Here is an 11,104-nt window from a genome sequence, read left to right as displayed (position 1 = left end):
GACTATTCATTTGGGATTTTTCTTCCTTCTTTGAATAGGCCTGGCTTGCTACATACTTTCCTCTCAGAACTGCGTCCCACAGAAGTTGGGACTTTGTGCTGTTGTTGTCATTTGTCTCCATATATTGCTTGATCTCTATTTTAATTTGGTCATTGATCCATTGATTATTTAGGGGCATGTTTTTAAGCCTCTATGTGTTTGTGAGCCTTTTTGCTTTCTTTTTACAATTTATTTCTAGTTTTATACCTTTGTGGTCTGAGAAGTTGGTTGGTAGAATTTCAATCTTTTTTAATATACTGAGGCTCTTTTTGTGGCCTAGTATGTGGTCTATTCTGGAAAATGTTCCATGTGCACTTGAGAAGAATGTTTATCCTGCTGCTTTTGGGTGTAGAGTGCTGTAGATGTCTATTAGGTCCATCTGTTCTAGTGTGTTGTTAAGTGCCTCTGTGTCCTTACTTATTTACTGTCTGGTGGATCTGTCCTTTGAAATGAGTGGTGTGTTGAAGTCTCCTAGAACGAATGCCTTGCATTCTATTTCCTCTTTTAATTCTGTTAGCATTTCTTTCACATATGTTGGTGCTCCTGTATTGGGTGTATATATATTTATAATGGTTATATCCTCTTGTTGGATTGAACCTTTTATCATTATATAATGTCCTTCTTTATCTCTTCTTACATTCTTTGTTTTAAAATCTATTATGTCTGATATAAGTATTGCAACACCTGTTTTTCTCTCCTTATTGTTTGCATGAAATATCTTTTTCCATTCCTCGACTTTTTGTCTGTGTCTTTGGGTTTGAGGTGAGTCTCTTGTAAGCAGCATACAGATGGTTCTTGCTTTTTTATCCATTCTATTACTCTATGTCTTTTGATTGGTGCATTCAGTCCATTTACATTTAGGGTGATTATTGAAATATATGTACTTATTGCCATTGCAGGCTTTAAGTTTGTGGTTACCAAAGGTTCAAGGGTAGCTTCTTTACTATCTGATCATCTAACTTAACTGTCTTACTGAGCTATTATCAACACAGTCTGATGATTCTTTATTTCTCTCCCTTCTTATTCCTCCTCCTCTATTCTTTATATGTTAGGTGTTTTATTCTGTACTCTTTTGTGTTTCCTTTGAATGTGCATAGTTGACTTTATTTTTTGCCTTTAGTTAGTATTTGGTTGGTCTGCTTTCTTTTTTGTAATTTTATTTTCTCTGATTACATCTATTTTGCCTTAGGAGTGCTTCCATCTAGAGCACTCCCTTTGAAATATCCTGTATAGGTGGTTTGTGGGAGGCAGATTCCCTCAACTTTTGCTTGTCTGGGAATTGTTTAATCCCTCCTTCTATTTAAATGATAATCGTGCTGGATGCAGTGTTCTTGGTTCAAGGCCCTTCTGTTTTATTGCATTAAATATATCATGCCATTCTCTCTGGCCTGTAAGGTTTCTGTTGAGAAGTCTGATGATAGCCTGATGGGTCTTCCTTTTTTAGGTGACCTTTTTTCTCTCTCTGGCTGTCTTTAGTACTCTGTCCTTGTCTTTGATCTTTGCCATTTTGGTTGTTATATGTCTTGGTATTGTCCTCCTTGGCTCCCTTGTTTTGGGAGATCTGTGGGCTTCCATGTTCTGAGAGACTATTTCCTCCCCCGGGTTGAGGAAGTTTTCAGCAATTATTTCTTCAAAAACACTTTCTATCCCTTTTTCTCTCTCTTCTTCTGGTACCGCTCTAATGCAAATATTGTTCCTTTTGGATATTGGTCACAGAGTTCTCTTAATATTCTTTCATTCCTGGAGATCCTTTTATCTCTCTCAGCCTCAGCTTCTTTGTATTCTTTTTTTTGTCTGATTTCTATTCCATTAACAATCTCTTGCACCTCATTCAGTCTACTCTTACATCCTTCCAGAGTTTGTTTTATTTCTGTATTTTCTCTCCTCCCTTCATCCCTTCGCTCTTGCATACTTCTGTGCAGGTCCTTCAGCATGGTTATGACCTTTATTTTGAATTCTTTTTCAGGAAGACTGGTTAAATCTATCCCATTAGGCCCTCTCTCTGGGATTGCATTGGTGATCTTTGGACCAGATTCTTCTGCCTTTTCGTGGTGATAGAAGGGTCGCAGGCAGGTGGCACATGTGTCAGCTGGGAGAACAAAGTCCTTTCCTGCTTGTTATTCACCACGCCCTTCTCTGCCACCTGCGCCATTTATCCACACACCTGTAAGTGGTCTCTAGGATCTCCTGAGCTGCCCTGGGAGGGCCGCATTCAGACTAGCTTCAAGCTCTGCGGACTAGCTTAGCGCACTGTGTGGGGTCGCAGCCACACCGGGCATGTTCTCCCACGAGAATGGCACCCCTTTGTGCCTCCCGGGCCTTGCTCCAGCTTCTACTGCCTGCGCCGGTTATCTGCGCACCAGAAAGCAGTGTCTGGGATCATCTGAGCTGCCCTGGGCAGTGCTGCCTTCAGGCTAGCCTAGAGCACTGTGTGGAGTCATGCCGGGGGTGTTCTACCATGTGAACGGTGCCCCTTTGTGCCTCCCTGGCATTACACCAACTTCCGCTACCCATCCTGGCTTGCTGTGCGCTTGGAGGAGGCTCTGTATGGTTGCCATGGCAGGCTGTTCCCATCTGCAGCACTGGCCAGGGGGACCGAATGGCAGGCTGCTTATCGCTGTGAGGGGTTTGGGGGATGCTTTCCCCATCAAGGGGTTAGGGTGCCTGAAGATCCTCAAAAATTCCCAACCTGCTTGGCTGAGTGTGCTGGGATGATTTTTTTCAGCTGTTGAGCCCTTGTCCCTTCAAGACTTTTAAAAATCGCCCACTTTTCTGTTGACCCAGGAGAGCCGGCTGTGGGGACCCACTCGTAGTCTCTCCATCTAGGATTTTACTTTTCTATTTCTCTAATATCCAGCACACCATGCAATGTGTGTCTTCACTCCTGGTGCAGATTACTAGGGCTGGTTATTTAGCAGTCCTGTGCTCCCACTCCCTCCTCACTCTGGCTCCTTTCCTCCTGCCATTGAGCTGCGGTGGGGGGAGTGCTCAGATCTGCCAGCCACGGCTTACCCACTTTGTGAGATGCTGAGTTCTTGCAGATGTAGATGTAGCCTGGCTGTTGTACTGTATCCTCTGGTCTCTCTTTTAGGAATAGTTGTGTTTGTTGTATTTTCAAAAATATATATGGTTTTGCAAGGAGACTTCTGCCACCCTGCTCACGCCATCTTGAGCCCTCCCTTCCATTCAGTTTTATTATTGTTTTTCAGTTCTTTATAGACAATGCACCCACTTGAAGCCTACACCTGAGGCTTCCACAGAGGGCCCTCAGTATGGCACTGCTTGCACATATTCCTTCCTTTTAGCATGTTTATGGTTGTTTGTGGAAATGAAGTTGACTAAGAAATGAATGAGGGGCACATCAGTTCTTCTGAGAAACAGTATGGCTTCCTAGGAATCCAAGTTCTTTTAAAAAGGAAGTCTGGAGCCCAAGCAGAGGCCTCAGAGAGTTAGGATCTCCTCATGGTGACAAGGGGTTGCACCTTTCCTGGCTCAGAGTTCAGAAGTCCTGTCTGTTGGGGGAAAAGATTCCTCTGCTTTGCAAACCTGTCTTGTCTTCCCAAAGGAAAAATCCCTGCTGCAGTGTCTGTTTCATCCACTAAAAAGCCATTCCACTGAACAAGTAGGAACCTGTATCCTTGTGAGCATTTAGACGAAGTCTGCAGCTGCCTGTTAACTTTCTGTTTCTAGGTGAGCTGCTTTGCTCTTCTCTAGACTCTTATCTTGTGATGCAATGAAAAATCCAGTCCAAATGACCAGCAAAGACAATATCCATTTAAGAGTACTGCCTTATGTCTGCAATTTGAACTGAGTGCCTCTTCTATGAAAAGTGTGATATTTTTCTTATTATGCTGCAGTGTGCTTAACAGGTTGTGGTTTCCCTCTTTCAGAAACTCTGGGACACCAAGAGCTTACATACATTGAAAAGCATGGATTTCTGTTCAGATAAGATGTCTGAAGCAGTGCTATTAATAATTGTGTGTATAACAGCTGCCTTTATTTATTCATAAATACAGCAGAAACATTTTACTTGTCAAAGGGGAGGATTTACTTTTGCTATAAAAAGATAATTAATTCAGGATGCATAAACTTAATGGTTCATTTGCCATCTGGGCCAAGCAAACAAAATACCAGAATAGAATTATATGAAGGAAAAATATCAAAATATGGAATAAAAGGCATGCTTAAACTCTGTTTTTATTTCTTTAACAACAAATAATTTTCCACTCTAAGTATTATGCTCATGATTATTAGAAAGAAAAAATAGAAGGCAATAAGGCATATAAAAATACATAGCTGAGTATGGACAAAAATTTCAGGTGTTTTTTTCTTTGTTTTTTATACATCAGCAACATAAGCAAAATATTTCATCGGCTTTGTATCACTTCTCATCTCTACCCATGAGGGTCAGGAATCTCTTATTGAATAAAATAATATAGATAAGAGGGAATAAAGATGGTGGAATGAGAGGTGAGACAAAAACCTCCTCCAAAAACTATATATATAAACAAGTTCTGAAAAAGCAACAAGAAATAAGGCTGTGGCAGACTGTCTACACCTGGAGAAACCAGCAGCCCTCAAGAAAAAGGGTAACATACCAAAGCCGTGATCTAGAGGGACCCAAGCCCTTCCCCCATCCCAGCTCACCTGAGTGAGGAAGAGAAACAGAGTGCAGAGGGGGTGGAGGCCTAGGACTGCTGAACACCCAGCCCTGGAGATCTTCTCTGGAAGCAAGAATCTACATTATGTGGTGTCCTGGAGATTAGTGGGGTTGGAAAGTTAAAACAGGCAGAATACTTGGAGAGACTGAGATTCCAGCTGCTTGTGGAAACAAAAAGCCTCCACATCCAGCTGCTCTGAGAAAAAATAAAGGTGAGCTGATAAAGGGGCAAATTTTGCAGAGCTTGCTGCTCAGGAGAAAGGACAGGTGGAAAAAATTGTCCAGGTGCACTCTGCCCAGCAGGTTAAGAACTTTCAGGAGCTTCAGGTGCTCCATTCCTCTGGCTGGCTACACAGCTCCAAGGACCCCCCACTGCAATATGCAGTGTACTGTGCCTTCATCCTAGCTGGAGAAGGCATACAAACCAGATGCCCCCACCGTCGTGCCAGGCCAGACAGAGGGTGGCCCCATCAACAGCTGCTACAAGTGCAAAGCATTGAGGCTTCTACCCGCATTCTTGGTCTGCTGGTCCTAGAGTGGAGACAGGCACTGTAGCCGGGAAGCAGGAATTACCCCTTTACTCCTGGCAGGCACAAGTGCTGCTCACCCCATCACTCCAGGGGCTGAGCAGCACCAGAGAGTAGAGCTTCTGGGCACTAGAGGGCTCCACCTACAAATATGAAATGTCAAAGGAATCTGGTTCAACCCAAAATCCCACAAACACCAGAAAGAGGGCCAGTGAAACTGAACTCATCAATCTTCCTTAAAGAGATTTCAAAATAAAAATCATAAACATGCTCACAGAGCTATAGAAACATCTTCAAGAACTCAGGGAGGAATTCAGGAATGAGATACAAATGTTGAAGGATACAGCATCTGAAATGAAACACACAATGGAGGGATTAAAAGTAGATTAGATAAAGTAAAGGAGAGAGTAAATAAAATAGAACTTAGAGAACAGGAATACAAAGAAGCTGAGTCACAGAGAGGAAAAAAGAATCTCTAGGATCAAAAGAACATTGAGAAAATTGTGTGACCAATCAAAAATGGAAAAATACTTGCATTTTAGGGGTACCAGAAGAAGAGAGAGAAAAAGGAAAAAGGCTTGGAAGGGTCTTTGAGGAGGTAATTGCTGAAAACCCCCAAACTGGGGAAGGAGATAGTCTCTCAGGCCATGGAGGTGAACAGATCTCCCAACACAAGGGACCAAAGGAAGCAAAACCAAGACAGATAATAATTAAATGGCAAAGATCAAGGATAAAGACAGAGTATTAAAAGGAGCCAGAAAAAGAAAACAGATAACATACAAAGGAAAACCAATCAGGCTATCATTAGACTTCTCAACAAAAACCTTAAAGGACAGAATGGAGTGGCATGCTATATATAATACAATGAAGCAGAAGGGCCTCAAAATAAGAATGCTCTACCTGGAAATATTATCATTTAAATTTGAAGGAGGGATTAAACAATTTCCAGATAAGCATAAGCTGAGAGAATTTACCTCCCATAAACTGTCTCTACAGTGTATTTTGGAAGTACTGCTATAGATGGAAGTGTTCCGAAGACTAAATACCTGTCACCAGAGAAAATAAAGTCACAGTAAAAGAAGTAGACCAATTAATCACTAAGCAGATGCAAAATCAAATCAACCACCTCTAAATTCAGTTGAGATAGACGAAGAGTAGAGAATATGATGCCTAATATATAAAGAATGGAGGAGAAAGAAAAATGAGGAAAAAAAAAAGAACCTTTAGACTGTGTTTGTAATAGCATACTAAATGAGTTAAATTAGAATGTTTAGATAGCAAGGAAGTTACCTTTTTGAACTTCGGGAACCGTGAATCTAAAGCCTGCAAGGGTACATACGTATTGATAATCACCCTAAATTTAAATGGTCTGAATGCACCAATCAAAAGACATAGAGTCAGACATCACCAATTCACTACCATACACTCCCACACTGAGCAGAATCCTCAGCATATCTCATCAGGGAGCCTCTACCAATGAGTAAGGACCATTTGCTACCCCAGGTCTACATAATGCCAAAAGCCTGGCCCAGCTTGTGACCCTGGTCTTGCTGAGCTTTTGAATTAGGTGTTAGGGGGAACCCAGAAAGGGAAGGTTGAAGATTTTAGCTGCCCTATAGTTTCTGATACACCTGAAAACCACTTAAAAACCATAGAGAGAGAGAGAGGATTAAACATGTCTGCATGAGAGGAGAGACAGAGGCTTCCTCCTAAAGCTGGATACAATTAGTAAATATAGTTGGCATAACCAATCCTGAGAGAGCAATAGGAAAGAGGATGGTGCCAGACTGCATAAATCTGGAGAAAAGAGCAGATGTCACTGAATGGGGTATATTACAAAAGCTGGGGCTCAGCGGGACCCGAGCCCTTCCCCTACCCCAGCTCACTGGTGGGAGGAAGAGAAACTGAGCAGGGAGGGAGTGGAAGGCTTGGGACTGCTGAATATCAACTCCAGAGATCTGCGCTGGGAGCAAAAACCTACATTTCATGGTGCTTTCATCATACTCTTCTGATTACGGGGATGGAAAGCTGGGACAGTTTGAGTACCTGTAGAGACTGGGATTCTGGCCACTTGTGGAAAGCAGGGATCCATATCCAGCTGCTCTGGGACAAAAGCTTATATCTGTGTGCTTGGCCCACTGGTTCAGGCTGTGGAGACAGGCACAGCAGCCAGGAGGTGGGGAACAGCTCTTTCCTCTCCCCAGACACCAATACCGCTCCCATGCGACCCCCGACATCACTTCAGGGGCTGAGCAGTTCCAGAATAGAGCTTCTGGACAATAGAGGGCACCATATACAAATATGAAACGCCAAAGAAACCTGGTCTAGAGTAAAATTATTAATACAACTCCTGAGAAAGATTTAAATGATATGGACCTCGTGAATCTTCCTGAAAGGGAGTTCAAAATAAAAATCATCAACATGCTAATGGAGGTACAGAAAGACATCTAAGAACTCAGGAATGAATTCAGGTCAGAGATCCAATTATTGAAGAACACGATGGAGGGTATTAAAAAAAGGTTGGATATGGTGGAGATGATAAATGAAATAGAAACTAGAGAAGAGCAATACAAAGAAGCTGAGGTACAGAGAGAAAAAAGGATCTCTAAGAATGAAAATATTGAGAGAACTGTGTGACCAGTTTAAATGGAACAATATTTGCATTATAGGGATACCAGAAGAAGAAGAGAGAGAGAAAAGGACACAAAGTGTCTATGAGGAGGTACTTGCTGAAAAATTCCCCAATCTGGGGAAGGAGATAGTCTCTCAAGCCATGGAGGTGCACATATCTCCCAACACAAGGGACCGAAGGAAGACAACACCAAGACATATAGTAATCAAACTGGCAAAGATCAAGGATAAGAACGGACTATTAAAAGCAGTCAGAGAGAGAAATAAGATCACATACGAAGGAAAGCCCATCAGGCTAACATCAGACTTCTTAGCAGAAACCTTACAGGTCAGAAGGGAGTGGCATGATGTACTTAATGCAATGAAACAGAAGGGCCTGGAGCCAAGATTACTTTATCCCACAAAATTATCATTTAAATTTGAAGGAGAGATTAAACAACTTCCAGATAAGCAAAAGCTGAGAGAATTTACCTCCCACAAACCATCTCTATAGTGTATTTTGGAGGGACTGCTATAGATGGAAGTGTTCCTAAGGTTTAATAGCTGCCACCAGAGGAAATAAAACCCCAGTAAAGAAAGTAAAACAGCTAATTACTAAGCAAATGCAAAATTAAATTAACTATCCCCAAAGTCAATCAAAGGATAGAAAAAGAATACAGAATATGATATCTAATATATAAAGAATGGAGGAGGAAGAAAAAGGAGGAGATAAAGAAAAGAACCTTTAGATTGTGTTTATAACAAAATATTAAGTGAGTTAAGTTAGACTCTTAAATAGTAAGGAAAATAACATTGAATCTTTTGTAACCACAAATCAAAAGCATGTAATGGCAATAAGTACATACCTATCTATAATCACCCTAAATGTAAATGGAATGAATGCACCAATCAAAAGATATAGAGTCATAGAATGGATTAAAAAAAACAAGACTCATCTATATGCTGATTACAAGAGATTCACCTAAAACCGAAAGACATACACAGACTAAAAATGAAGGAATGGAAAAAGATATTTCATGCAACTAACAGAGAGAAAAAAGCAGATGTTGCAGTATTTGGATCAGACAAAATAGACTTCAAAACACAGAAAGTAACAAGAGATAAAGAAGGACATTACATGATGATAAAGGGGTCAATCAAACAAGAAGATAAAACCATTATAAATATATATGCACACAATAGGAGCACCAGCATATGTGAAACAAATACTAACAGAACTAAAGGAGGAAATGGAGTGCAATGCATTCATTTTAGGAGACTTTAACACACCACTCACTCCAAAGGACAGATCAACCAGACAGAAAATAAGTAAGGACACAGAGGCACTGAACAACACACTAGAAAAGATGGACCTAATAAATATCTACAGAACTCTACATCCAAAAGCAACAGGATACACATTCTTCTCAAGGGCACATGGAACGTTCTTCAGAATAGACCACATACCAGGGCACAAAAAGAGCCTCAGTAAATTCAAAAAGATTGAAATTCTACCAACCAACTTTTCAGACCACAAAGGTATAAAACTGGAACTAAATTGTACAAAGAAAGCAAAAAGGCCCACAAACACATGGAAGCTTAACAACATGCTCCTAAATAATCAATGGATCAATAACCAAATTAAAATAGAGATCAAGCAATATATGGAAACAAACAACAACACAAAGCCCCAACTTCTGTGGGACGCAGCAAAAGCAGTCTTAAGAGGAATGTATACAGCAATCCAGGCATATTTAAAGAAGGAAGAATAAACTGAAATGAATAGTCTAATGCCACAATTATCGTAATTAGAAAAAGAAGAACTAAAGAGGCCTAATGTCAGCAGAAGGAGGGATATAATAAAGATCAGAGAAAAAATACATAAAATTGAGAAGAATAAAACAATAGAAAAAAATCAATGAAACCAAGAGCAGGTTCTTTGAGAAAATAAACAAAATAGATAAGCCTCTAGCCAGACTTATTAAGAGAAAAAGAGAACCAAACACATCAACTGTATCAGAAACGAGAAAGGAAACATCATGACGGAACCAACAGAAATACAAAGAATTATTAAAGACTACTATGAAAACCTATATGCGAACAAGCTGGAAAACCTAGAAGAAATGGACAACTTCCTAGAAAAATGCAACCTTCCAAGACTGACCATGGAAGAAATACAAAATCTAAACAAACCAATTACCAGCAACAAAATTGAAGTGGTAATCAAAAAACTACCCAAGAACAAAACCCCCAGGCCAGATGGATTTACCTCAGAATTTTATCAGACATACAGAAAAGATATAATACCCATTCTCCTTAAAGTTTTCCAAAAAATAGAAGAGGACGGAATACTCCCAATCTCATTCTATGAAGCCAACAACACCCTAATATCAAAACCAGGCAAAGACCCCACCAAAAAAGAAAATTACAGACCAATATCCCTGATGAATGTAGGTGCAGAAATACTCAACAAAATAATAGCAAACCGAATTCAAAAATACTTCAGAAGGATCATACACCATAACCAAGTGGGATTTCATCCCAGGGATGCAAGGATGGTACAACATTTGAAAATCCATCAACATCATCCACCATATAAACAAAAAGGACAAAAACCACATGATCATCTCTATAGATGCTGAAAAAGCATCCAACAGAAGTCAACATCCATTCATGATAAAAACTCTCAACAAAATGGGTATAGTGGGCAAGTAGCTCAACATAATAAAGGCCATATATGATAAACCCACAGCCAACATCATACTGAACAGTGAGAAGCTGAAAGCTTTTCCTCTGAGATCAGGAACAAGACAGGGATGCTCACTATACCCACTGTTATTCAACATAGTACTGGAGGTCCTAGCCATTGAAAATAGACAAAACAAAGAAATACAACAAATCCAAATTGGTAAAGAAGAAGTTAAGCTGTCAGTATTTGCAGACGTAATGATATTGTATATAAAAAATCCTAAAGGCTCCACTCCAAAACTACTAGAACTAATATCGGAATACAGCAAAGTTGCAGTATACAAAATTAACACACAGAAATCTGTGGTTTTCCTATGCACTAACAATGAACTAATAGAAAGAGAAATCAGGAAAACAATTCCATACACAATTGCATAAGAAAGAATAAAATACTTAGGAATAAACCTAACCAAGAAGTGAAAGACCTATACCCTGAAAACTATCAGACACTCTTAAGAGAAATTAAAGAGGACACTAACAAATGGGAACTCATCCCTGTTCTTGGCTAGGAAGAATTAAT

This window comes from Manis pentadactyla, chromosome 5 (assembly GCF_030020395.1).
Source record: "Manis pentadactyla isolate mManPen7 chromosome 5, mManPen7.hap1, whole genome shotgun sequence".
NCBI classification, from domain to species: domain Eukaryota; kingdom Metazoa; phylum Chordata; class Mammalia; order Pholidota; family Manidae; genus Manis; species Manis pentadactyla.
This window is presented reverse-complemented; position numbering follows the sequence as displayed.